This window comes from Agelaius tricolor, unplaced genomic scaffold (assembly GCF_023055355.1).
Source record: "Agelaius tricolor isolate 1412-34295 unplaced genomic scaffold, bAgeTri1.0.p SCAF_10, whole genome shotgun sequence".
NCBI classification, from domain to species: Eukaryota; Metazoa; Chordata; class Aves; order Passeriformes; family Icteridae; genus Agelaius; species Agelaius tricolor.
Window position 1 is genome coordinate 23,186,627 of NW_027269270.1, and position 12,788 is coordinate 23,199,414.

General features: G+C 38.7%; 1 protein-coding gene across 1 annotated transcript in view; it reads right to left on the reverse strand.

The window, feature by feature from the left end:
- CNTNAP5 (contactin associated protein family member 5) overlaps positions 1–12,411 on the reverse strand; it is a 410,986-nt gene extending 398,575 nt beyond the window's left edge. The window contains exon 1 of the mRNA XM_071435220.1: positions 12,394–12,411. The gene's annotated coding sequence lies outside the window, so the exon portion shown is untranslated. The remainder of the gene's footprint in view (positions 1–12,393) is intronic.
- Positions 12,412–12,788: the final 377 nt, after the last annotated feature.

Genomic DNA, 12,788 nt, shown 5'->3' on the forward strand with positions numbered 1-12,788 from the left:
GCTGGATTTGTAACAAAATGTGTCAGGACTGGATAGACGTGTGGCAGATATTGTGGAAATAAATTTGCATACAGAAGACTGCAGTGAAGAAGTACCAGTTGCTTTGGCTGATTCCATGGTCACAGCAAAATATAAAGCAAGACAGAAATATCTGCTCTGCTCCAAAGAGTTTCTTACCAATTCTGTTTGAGTGCATGCCTCACATGATATCTACAAGGGTAAATTTAGATTTTCTCTGTATTAATCTGGTGGAATAAAACTGATATATCAAAAAATGCAAAACAAACCTTTGTTTTGCTGTCCCTAGACAGCTATGTCACAGAAACAGAGCATGACTGATACCCACCCATATGGAAACAGAAGAGTTCTTGCTGAATAGTGCCACAGCCATATATTTTAGGCCTCTGTTTAAGCTGGCTAGGCTAAACCACCTCATTAAAAAGTCATTTTTCAAAGCATAAAGCTGCATGGCAATTTTCATAACAAATATAGTTTATTTGGCAACTGAATAAGACCAGGGGATCCTCTGGCATTTAAATAATTCTGATTGCACTAGAAGCAGTTTTTCCCCTGCTTAATTCTTAAGAGATCAGTATTATGCTTTAGCTTCACATGCTAGGAAAGCTTCTTGCTGGTGTTAGCAATAGCCTCTTTCTCATAAGCCTCATCCTCTGTTTCCCAGCCTGTGTCCCTGGTTATGCCAAGATGCTCTTTTCTACTCTTCCTTTCTTGACACAATCTGTTTTCTCCCAGTAGTTACAGGGAGCTGATGTAGAAAGACGTTGACTGGACTGCCAGAGTATTTTGCTTCATTAAAGGGCTGTCTCATCAAGGAGCCATTTACATGTTCTTCCACATTACCTGTGTCTTTTTGTAAGAAGCAGAGTCCCAAAGAAGTGTCTTAGCCTATAAAATAGACAAGTACACTCCAAATTCTCAATTAGCCAATGTCAGCATTATCCCCAGAAATCTCATACTTTCTTAACACTTCTCCCAGTGCTTAACTTCTCTAGTATTTCTGGAGTCAAACTGCTGCTTTGTGGATGCCTCATCCTGACACGCAGATGTAAAAAAAAATTAGCCAAGGCACAGATGTGGGCATGGATTTCTGAGATTGCTTTCTTTAGGTGAAGGTCAGGCAGTGCAGTTTCATTTTTCACAGGCAATCAGGATGCATTTCCAGCCCAGCAGAGTGGAGTTCATGCTCTGAAACAGTAACATGGGCTAATTTGTTTTTAAAAGCTCAACAGTCTCAAACCCTGTGTATACTTTTTTTTCCCCTCCTTCTAGCCCACAAGAGAGATGTACCAGCATTTCCCTAAGCTGATGTAACCCAACTAGGCTGTGATGAGACTCAAATACCTAGTGAGAAGTTTCTGGACAATCAGCAGAGTCATTGGCTCCATGATAACTCAGCTCTCTTCCTCTGGTTCACAAACTTCATTACTACCCATGACATTTATTTGGAACATATTAACTTTTGCTGTAAGATTCAAAACAGCAATAACAAAGGTGAAATATGGGGGTTTTTGATTATTTTTTTCTTATTTTTCTCCAATTGAAAACAACAGCATTTCCAGTCTGTTCAGTAGTCAAAAAATATTTTAAAGGTGTATGAAGCAGCCATGGAAACAGGTATTTGCAATGAAAACAGCCATTTAAATGAAAATGTCACCTGCTTCCCTCCCTGACACAGCCTGCTCAGGAAACTGGGCTGTTCCCTTTCTTTTTCCTTTTCAATCTGGCACCCACTGACAGACCTCCATCTTCACTTTGAGATATGTGATGAGACAGCCAGCCTGAATTTTTCTTTTTCCTTTTGACTGTCCTCATGCATAGACCTCTTCCAAGATATCTCTTATTGATAACTTCCATTCCTTCTAGGGAAGCTAGAAGCAGCAAAAAGCTGCATCCCAGGGAGTCTGAGCTCCTCTGCCCTGCAGCTCAGTGGAGGTTTTTAACCCTTGACCCATCAGCCCATTCTGGGGTTGTGGATACATAGCAGGAAACTAGGATATACCTTTAAATTCTTCTCTCACAAGATCTGGGAAGTCACCTCATCACAGTCTGAAAAAGGGTTTCCTGAGGTTAAAGAAAAAAAACCAAAAAAAAAACAAGGCTGCCCTTGCTGCAGCCTTTACTGTTGGTTAATCTGTTCTCTCCATGATAGACTCCTCTTGGGAGCATGTTGACTTGGAAATCAGAGCAGTAATATTGTCAATCAATATGCCTTGAAGCCAAGCAATTAACAGGTCTGACACTGTGCTTTAAGACAATGCTTTATCCTTATTTCTTTAGTGACTGTACCTGTTATTTAAATTTAAGCCAAAAGCAGATTTTACTTATAGCAATTCAGGAAGTCTAACCAAAAATGGTGTAAAGATTAGGATACAGAAAAGCTACATATACTCCAGACTTAAAAGTTAAGGAATGAATGAAAGCCCTTTTAGCTCTTGCTGAATAAAATTGAATGAGATTGAATAAGCACCAAACCAATGGAATTTCTATTATTTGCACCATGAAAAATAAGAAAATGTTCAAATATTGTGCAGGTCTACAAAGTATCACCAGTCTTTGCTTTTAAAGACAAATTTTCTGGACAGCCAGCTGGACAGTTCTGTGTCTCTCTTAATTTTATAATTCACACTGTCGCCATGAATGCAAAGGGTCTGTCTTGCAGCTACCCACCTGTTAAAATTACAGTACATTTGCCAGCTTCCAGCTGTGAAATGACATGGCACCAGGGAAACACCAAGTGCTGATGAGAAGCCCTTTACATGGTGTTCTCAAAAATGACACGAGTGACTCTGCAGCCATAACAGTAGAAGTAGACAGAGAAGTTTCCAACCAGTGACATTTCATGTCAGCAGAGGCACTTTGCAGATGAATTGCACAGTTGTTTACAAAAAATATGAATAAATAGGAGAGACCCAGAATGTTCTGGCAATAACCAAAGGACACGAACCCTCCTGGTTGAGGAAGCAGTCTCAGAAGTAAAGACACTTTTCCCTCAGACTGAATTAAAGTGATGTTTTGAATCACTTGAACTAGGATTTAATTTTTGTTTTCACAGAACCATGCATGCATTATCAAAGTTTCTCTCAAGCCTACGTGTCTTCCTGAAGTTAAAAATTCAGATTTAATCTGAAAAAAAACCAAAAACCAAAACCAAACAAGAAACCCCAGACATTTGGGAACAACTCCAGTTTTGTGGATTTTTCTTCTTCATTAGTTTTGTGTTATCAAACAAATTTTGAAGCTGCAAATGTTTGGAGTGATCAGCATCCAGCATTTCATTAATAGCTCCAGCGATGAAAAGTGCAGCCTAAGCAATACTCGTGTCAGTAATGCCCATCTTTATAGATCCAGAGCAGCCACCAAAAACAGATGTCTAATGGGTTCCAATACAAACCATTGGATTAAAAAAACCCACAACTTTCCATGTTTTTATTCAGAGCCTCACAAGTTATGTCATCCCAGCTTATTGCAGTCTCTCTCATACATTGTACTTTTAAAAAAAGTTGTCAAATTCTAGGTTTTTTTCACTCTTTCAGGAGATACAATTGTGTATTGCACACTTCTAGGGTTCCAAACATGTGATCTGTTGGTGCCAGATTTCAAAAGCATGAACAACCCATGTTCCAAGAATCACACCAGCAACACAGGAGGCAGCCAGCTGCAAAGATCTGATACTGCATTTTCTACAGCTCATCACTGGCTTTGGTCATGCTAAATTATCCTTTTAAACACGTCTTCTACCAAAGAGAAAACTGTGTCAAACCATGATAATAAAAAGTCAGGTAAACATCACTCCCTTTAATCCCTATTCAGACATTTTGGCTTAAATCACTGCTCTGAATATTAATATCTTTCCAAAGTGCCCAGAGGATGTGGGAAAACCTTTCTGTTTGTTTGGAAGATAAGTTTACTGACCCACTAACACTTTACACAAAAGAAGTTTCAGTCCAGGAAACCTTTTTTCATGCTTCAAAACTATATATTACTGGACCTGATATTACTGCTTACACTCCTTTCAAGAATTTCACCCCAGAAAGTTGTTATGTGCTCTGACCTGTAGAATTAAGTAGCACTTTCTTAAGACTATTATAAACACTTATTTTGGATGTTGCTGTTTGAGAAGACGAATAAATACCACAGAAGGTTTTTTTGAGATAAGCTTTCCTTTTCTCTTCCATGCCTGACACTTTCACACTAGAAGTAAAATGTAGCTGAAACACAAAACTGTCAAAATGAGAGTTAAAAACCTAAAGTTGGTTTAGATGTTTGAATTCCTTCATATATGAAAATATGTATCTGTACTTTGTACTATAAATATCCATGTCTCCATTTGTAGTTTATGGAGGGGGGAAAAAAAACAAAACAGGAAAACCTCTAAGAAAATTTTAGAAGAATATCAGGTTTGTGCTTTGGTTTCTTTTCTTTAATTACTGTTATTTTTAATGACTGACATTTGTCTTATGGCTCATCAGAATTAAGCAGATCACCTTTCTGGGCAACAGAAAAGAACACAAGGAAATATCTTTTTCTGGCTTTGGAAGTCAAACCTTAGCTTTATTTTTCCTGCAACACTTAATATACTCAACTGAAGACTAAAACATGTTTTTGTTCTTCTAATGAAAGCTCATTCCATGTTGCATGTCCATGGATTAGGACAGCTTTCTCAATAGCTGAGTCACAGCTGGTGTCTTTGACTACAAAAAGGGACTGAGGACCAGTGAGCAGGATGGTGTTAGCCATCATGTACAGAGTTGCTGACAACTGCTTAATTCAGGCCAGTGCTCAGATTGCTGCAGTTCATTCTGGAGATCAAACACCATCTAAGGAGCTCTTTGTTTGCTCCCTATGGCTGGGGCTCAGGAACTCAGCAGCATAGTGAAAGACATGCGTAGCTATGAGAAAACTTCCATTTTTATTACAGATTTTTACCCATGTACCATAAAATTGTTATGCACAAGCCTGAAGACACATTCAACATGACTCTTTAAACATCCAGAAATAACTACAATTTGTTTCATTTGAAAAGTAGGAAATCTCAAAGCAGTCACTTGTCTATGAAGCAGAATCTTGGGAAAAAATTTTCCTTAGCCATCATTGGACTAATTTTTTCTTCTGAAAAATGAAAAATACAAATCTAAGCCCTCTTCCCAAAAGCATGACAGAGAAAATAAATCCATCATTCAGTAAGAAAACTGGGTAAAATCAGAGCAAACCTTTTTTTAAAAAAATTAAATACTATGATTATTTACTAGCTGTGCTATGCAAAGCATTGATTAGCCAGCAGGGCAAAGGTGTGACAGTATTCTAACAAAACTACTTCTAAAGGATACAGAGAAGAAGTGCTAACAATGCACATGCCAACAACAGGAATTTAGGCAGATTTTCTTTTCAGCTATGTATATATGATCATTCTCATGCCTAAAATTTGAGGGGAGTGTGAGAAAGGTTCATTTTTCGAGTGAGGTCCTAGGCAGCTGAGCATAAGGGGTACCTTTATTCCTTTTCTGAGAGGCACAAGGGGACCACCTAAAGGCCCAGTGTTACCTTGCCCACAGTAATCCACAGGACATCCTTCTGTTTTGAAGGCATGGCCTACAGCAGGGTAGAACAGTGGCAGGACAAGCTACTGCTTACATCCTGACAGACCTTCTTCCACACTGTTTGGGAAGGATTCACATTGTCTGGCCAGGGATGAGATCACCCACAGCAAGAAATTTACATCCAAGTCATAAACCTAGGGATGAGGGACAATTCACAGAGGGCATCAATGTACAGTCACCAGAGAGGGGCAGGTGCCAGGTCTGGTGTTTGGCTCTTGGGATACTTATTTCTTGCTCCAGTTCTCTATCCTGCTAGCTAAACTCAAGTCTCAAATTATTAAAAATAAATAATTTTATGACTATGCATTTGGTGCTCTGTCCTTACAGCTGGGGAAAGCAATCTGACGATTGTCATGAATAGTGGTTGGAAAAAGTGGGTTTTATAAAGTCTTTGAATTTAACTGCTCCTTCACCTCCATGGCTCTGAGCTACTTTAGTCCCACAAGTGCTGATCCACCTGCTGGTTGACTTTTACCTTTTAGCCCTGGCTGTTCCCTTCAAGCTGTCTCTAGATCCTTGTTCCCATAGATCATACAAGGTTGTCCATGAGCATTATCCTTACACTCATAAAGCATGGACTTGCTTAAAAAAAGGAAATAAATTTTTGTAGGAGAGAAGAAGGTGGCAAAAAACTTAAAACCAGCAATCCCCATGGGAAAAAAAAGTTCAGAAATATCCATATTCCCTCAGCTGGAGGAGATTATATGTACAAATAACACATTCATAATGAACATAAGTATTTATAAATACAAAGTGCTGTTTTGGTAATTTTAACTCAGCCTTCATTAATTTCTAATGTATACTATCTGCAGTATGAGATGCCCTGTAAACAGAAAGATGTGTTGCAACATAGATAAAAAACCCCATGTTTTCTGAGCAAGCTGCAAACCCAACAGCTGACTCCCATGAGAGCCATACTCTCAGATTTATGCTGTTGAGCACAGGCAAATGGCCCTGTAAATGGGTGCTGTGCTTTAGCAAGCTCCTACTCCCAAAAATTCTGTCTTTGGCACTCCTGGAAAAAATAATTCCATCATGAAGGAACTTCAGTCTGTAGATGGGTGCTGCCTGCCTTGAATGATGATACAATCTAGGTATGTCCTATGCGTAAAGTTAGTGGATTTTGCTGTTATTGCTGTAGTTGCACTAATGAGCAGAGAACTCCCATGTGTCAGGGAAATTTGCAGCTGGATCTCTCCTAAAAGGAACAGGATATGCCAGGAGGCAGATGTTTGCCAAGACAAGAGAGAGAGGGGAACTTTGCAGCTAAAGGAAGCCTTTGGAGATTAGCAACATCTGCTGAGGTGTTTTTCAAAATCCCAGGAGATGAGGGTGAGTGGCTACATGGGACTTGTTTTAGTGGAGCTGAAAATATTTCCCAGCCTATATGAAATTCTCTCATCCTGCCCACTGCTAAAGGTCTGGCTTTTAAATGTGGGAGAGGTGAGGGGTGGAAAACAGTGAGCAGACCTGAAGTAAACCAAGAATTCAGCAGCAACTGAAGCAGAATAATATAATTTCCTTGGGCATGAGATGGGAGGCTAAAGGTTCTAAAAACATGTTTGGAAAAACTTAGTAAACTTAGTATTTTTAGAATCACTCAACAAACCACATATATTAACATTTACTGAAAAATATTCTCTTTGTTAAATAAAGTTTTCTCTTAAAGTGACCACATTCAAAAGCATTATTTAGACCCCCCAGGTACTAAATTTCCCCCTGCCACCCTCCCTTCCAGTGTCTCACATGCTACAAAGCAGAGTTCTAGTTCAGCAACTGGTTCCTATCCAGCTTGTATTAGTGCAACTCAGCTATTAATACTGTCCTGAAGAGATTAATATTAAGTAAAAAAGCTCGAGCTCATCAAAACTGGTGACACTGCCCTTAGATGAATAATTGCAGTATTCCTTTTTCCAGCCATGGTTTTACTTTCATCACTAAAATACCACTGGTAGTAAAGTAGTTGTACAAGCTTATTCTCTACCCAGTTACTCCAAGGTAATGTAATCTAACCAAGCAGAAAATGGTGAAAGTCTACCTGCATCATTGGAAATGGAGCTTAATCACTTTGAAATTATTCTGTTTGAATGAACCCAGACTCTCACCAAAGAGAGAAGGGGAGGAATAAATCAGTCAGCAGATCAGAGTTACACGGAGAACCTGGACATCTGCAGGCTAGCAGAAGCTCATATTTAAATTCTCCAAGTTCATGCCAGTCACTTATGAAATAATCAAAAGCAACATCAGAAATTAAATTTATTTTGCTTTTAATTACCTTTCTCCATTACAAAACTTTTGGTAAAATTGGTAAAGATGTCTAAAAAATGGTCAGCATTTCATTAATTTTTCAGACTTCTGAGATTTTGTGCTGTAAGAGGCAAATACAGAGTTGCCATTTTAATTTTTTCTTCAACTGTACTGAGTTTTTATAGAATTGCTTCAAGAAGGTTGGTGAGTCCCCTTTTCCTAAATGGACATCAATTTATTGTTGATATTAACCAGAAATTATATTGCATATATTTAATGAACACTATGCTGATTTGATTGATTATTTTTCCTGAATGTTGGGTGTTGGGCTACAACCTGACCAGGAATATATTTTTTAATGACTGCAAAATGTTCAATTTTATTAAGGTATATTTTACATAGAATGAATCTGTGTATATATCTGCTATCATAATGCAGGTGCACACCACATAAAACAGCAATCTTTCCACAAATTTAAATAAACAAGATCATGGCCATGTCGCATTAAGAGTTGCACAATCAGCTCCCAGTTTTCCATATCATGAGCACATTCTCTCCAAAAAATAGCTTTGTTTAGATATATTTGGTTTTCAAATATCTAAGTTACTATTTTCTTGCTGTTTGTTTCCATATCTAAGCACTGATAAAGCAAGACCTATTATTTATTGAGTTACCACTGAATCTAAAAGTGCATTTCTTCCTTTCTCAAGGTGTGAAGCCAAGCATTCTTTCATAGCTATGACAGTTTCAACTTCAATGACATTTTCTTAATTAACCAGAACAGGAAAATTCATGTTCTGCATGAAAATATCACAAGTCTTTTGCAGCTTTTTTTTTTCTCCCTCAGAGGAAGCTGATTTTCTGAAAGGAATCATCTCCTCCTATGGCATTTGTTATTGATCAAAGTGAAATTGTTTTCTTTGTTTTGTAAAGGGTATATATCCCATGGAACTCTCAAAGCTATTTTAAAGACTGAAAATTATGGCATGCTTGATCCTGTCTCTCTGACACCATAAATTATCAGCATCCAAAAGCTCTCTCATCTCAGAAAAGGACAGCTAACAATGATGTCTTAAGCTACAGGAGACATCAACAACACAGCTGATTTCTTCTTGCAGAGTTCTGTTACAAACTTCTTGCTTCTTTTTTAAAAACTCAAGAAATTATCATTAACTTGTGATTCCCAAGCTTTGACAGAAATTGCATGTGATTTATAATCAACAAGTTCTCTGAGAGGGACCTTAAACCATGCAGTAAAACTCCATGAAGGGAAATTTATCATTCATCAAGGATTACTCTTCCCTCAAGACACATGATGAGGGAACAGGGGCAATTAGGGAATGAGAATTACTGCGTCGCTTACCAAACAGAATTATTCTAGGGATTCTCGAATTGGACACCAGGGAGCAGCTGAACTTTACATACTCTTGTGGACCTCAAGAGAGCCTGTTAAAATTTCACTGTAGTTAAAAATGGCCAAGAGTGAAAAAAATAAACTTAAGCTGCAAGGAATAGAAATCCTAGGGACTCTTGGTGGTTGTTTAATGGTAAATGGTAACTTGGCAAAATTAACAAGTTTATTTAAAAAAAAATTACCTCTATTATCATTACATAGCACACTTGATGGTTTATTACTCACAGCAAATGGAAATCCGACATTGCACAAAGCCCATTGTGTTTCATGTCACCGGGCACTCAATCACCTGCATGACTCATGAGACACTGCAATGTAGAAATCTGACACAGAATAAGGATCCTGGGGCTCAGCTCAGTGTGCCTCTGAGAAGACACCTTTTTTCAAAGCTGGGTGCTTCAGAAAATCTGTCTGACAAAGGGAATCCAGAGCTGTCTGCCAAGCTGTGGAGACTTGTGCTAACATATTTCTTCTTTTAAGCCTAAAGCAACATTTAAAATACAAAGATCTCATAGTGACAGTGTCAAACCCAATGCAAGTCCAACACCTGCACCTAAGGAGACTGTAATTTGGCAGCAGGGAATACAGTAAGTTGGGAATCTGATGAACTTCAAGTTGACATGTACTGGAGTATCACTGACAGACATATCCGTTTATCACTCTGTTAGGACACATTCATCCCTCAGATAATTAGCACTTGATTTGTAAGGGCCTGTTACTCACACAAAAAACCTCTGATTACAGGTCAGATTGAATATTCCCAGCAAGTTTGACAGCTGATAGGAAAACCACTCTCCTGAAACCTGTACTATACTTAAATGACTTGAGAAGATATTATTCTAATGCTGCTGCTTTGATACATTTTAATGGTAAAAAGGCTGATGGCTGCATCTGTGAATGTACTTCAGCACACTGGAGCAGGTGCTTCCAACTCCAGAACCACAGCCCTGGATCCCTGACTTCAGCTTCTACTGCTCCCTCCAGTCATCTGTGGACTACACAGTGACCAATTTTAGACCTCTTGTGCATTCAGATTTCTACTGCTGACCTGGAACAGGGCTGTTTTCATCATAACAGAGTATGACCTGGAAGCCCAGATCCTCAGGAGCACTAGACACATGGTTCCCCTGACAAAAGCTGTACATCTGATGAATACACCCAGGACACACGTTGAGCTCTGTATAAAACTTTGCCAGATAAGCTGGCATTGGTACCTTCCCCATTTCAGTGATTTCTCCTAAACTCATCCACTTAGGCAGAATAAGAACTGTAAAAGTAGGAGCTAGAGCTAATCAGCTCCCTTCCTAACAAGGATTCAAATTCACATGTCTTCCTTGACAGAAAAGCAGCCTAATTACCAAGCAACAGGCAAAGCTGAAGCATGATGATGACATTTCTCCAGCAAGAAAGGCTGCACAGAAGTATTCATCCATTAATAAAACAGAGGCTGTGTCATTAAATGTACTTCAGATGGATGCAGTGCCCAGCTCTCAAATGCTGGAAATCCTTTGCTAGTGCTTGGTAACAAATAGTAATCAGCTAAGAGTTATTTTCTTTCCCTCTACTGCAGAACTAAGATTCTCTATTATACCAGAAAAAAATGCACGCAAAGTTCAAGGTCAAAGGACAAATTTAAAGGCTAGGAGTTGCAGTACAGTCTGTGAAAGCAAAGTCATTTCAATTTACCCCATTTCTTCCCCAAATAATTTGATTCTGTTTTCCGTTGCTACTGTCCTTATGCACATCCATCAACAACACAGTGCCCTCTGTGTAAAACCCAAGAGAGGCAAAGTTTTCATCCCTCATTACTATCTGTCCTCATTAACTTCATCCTTTTTTTCCAGTTTTGTTCCAAAACATAAATATCAACAAACTGATTAACTCATTTTGGATGCAGAGAAAGTTGGGCTCAGAGCAGACCTGGCCACAGCAGAATGTTTTTTTCTTTCTTCTTTTCTACCAGGGCAGTACATCCACATATGAACTGGAGAAGCCCTACAGAACATCAGGCTGTAAAAAGCAGTACCACTAGAACTTCAAACAGAGCTCATGTACCCATTCAAAAAAATTGACAGTGCTACTACAGCTTATGTCAGACAAATGGAGAAACTGAGACACAAGTCAACTAAATGGACACATCAGCTAAGAAGTACAATAGCAGAAAATGGATCCAAGAGAAATTTCTTGGTGTCATAAACTTCCACTTAATCCCAGGACTATCCTTTCTTTATCCAAAGCAATACTTGAATAAATTTGGTTAACTGATCATCTTGAGCCACCTCTGTAATGCCATGAATCTGAATCCACTACAGAAAAACAGGAATATCATACAAGCATATCATGTCTTATTTAATCATGACATAGGAAGAACCAAAAAGTATTTCTCTCCCTGCTCAGCTAACTCTTTATGGCATTTGGTTGATGCACAGAATTCAAGTCTTTTTGAAATAATAGTGCCAAATTATATTTGGCTCATCAAGTTTCATACCTCTTGGCTCGATAACTCCCTTGACAACTGACCTTCTGTTGGTTCTCAGATTTAAAGACTGATCTTATCTTATGTATCCACGAAGCAGATGGAGATGAAAAGTTATGGTTTTTAAAGGTAAAGATGGTAAAAAATATTATTTTGGAATTACAAGAAGTTAATTTTGTCTGTGCATTATTGTTTCACTACTATTATTATTATTACTACTACCATGATTTTATTCTTGCTGCAATTTCCCCATACTTCTCAGGCTGCCTAGAAAGCACTTACACTGACACTTCCCCAAAGACACCTGTGACAAGAAACACATCAGAAAGCAGCTTGGTTTTGTAAGACCAATTCTAGGTAGAGAATTTGACTTTAAACAAATGTTGTGTCCTAGAAACAGACACACACAGAGAACAGTCTATACATGCCACCTGTGCAATATATCTCAAAGAGAAATCTAGCACCTAGAGGGCAGGCTAACACCGGCAAAATAACACTTGATGCAAAGTGCCCCTTCTAAGTGCACGATCTTCCAGAATATGCTGTGCCCAACACTTTGCAATCTCCCCACCCAGTCTCTCTTTATGGCTTTAAGTTTAATTTACATATAAATCACCCAAAGGAGTAAATGCACATACCTGGAAAGCACAGGGCAGCCTGTTCAATGTACACACTTTGCTCTCAGTTATGGAGACAGCCTAACTCCAGCAGCAAGATCTCAGCTCTGTATTGTGCAGCTCTTCTTCTGAATGCATAAAAGCTCCTTCACTTTTGCTAGTCACTCTAACATGAATTTCATGGATATCCACAGTTACAGTCATTTCTGGATTTTGGGAAGGAGGAGCTCCTTGAAAAATACCCACAGTTAAAAAAACATATGTCATTTGTGTTACTTTACTGGGCAAACCTGTCACAGGATTTTCAGTGCTGGTTGCACAGGCTTCCACAAATGGCACAAAGAACATTAAGCATTTTTCTCTGACCAGCTGCTGTTTCATTTCCCTGCTTCTCTCCTTGTTCCCACACAGAATCC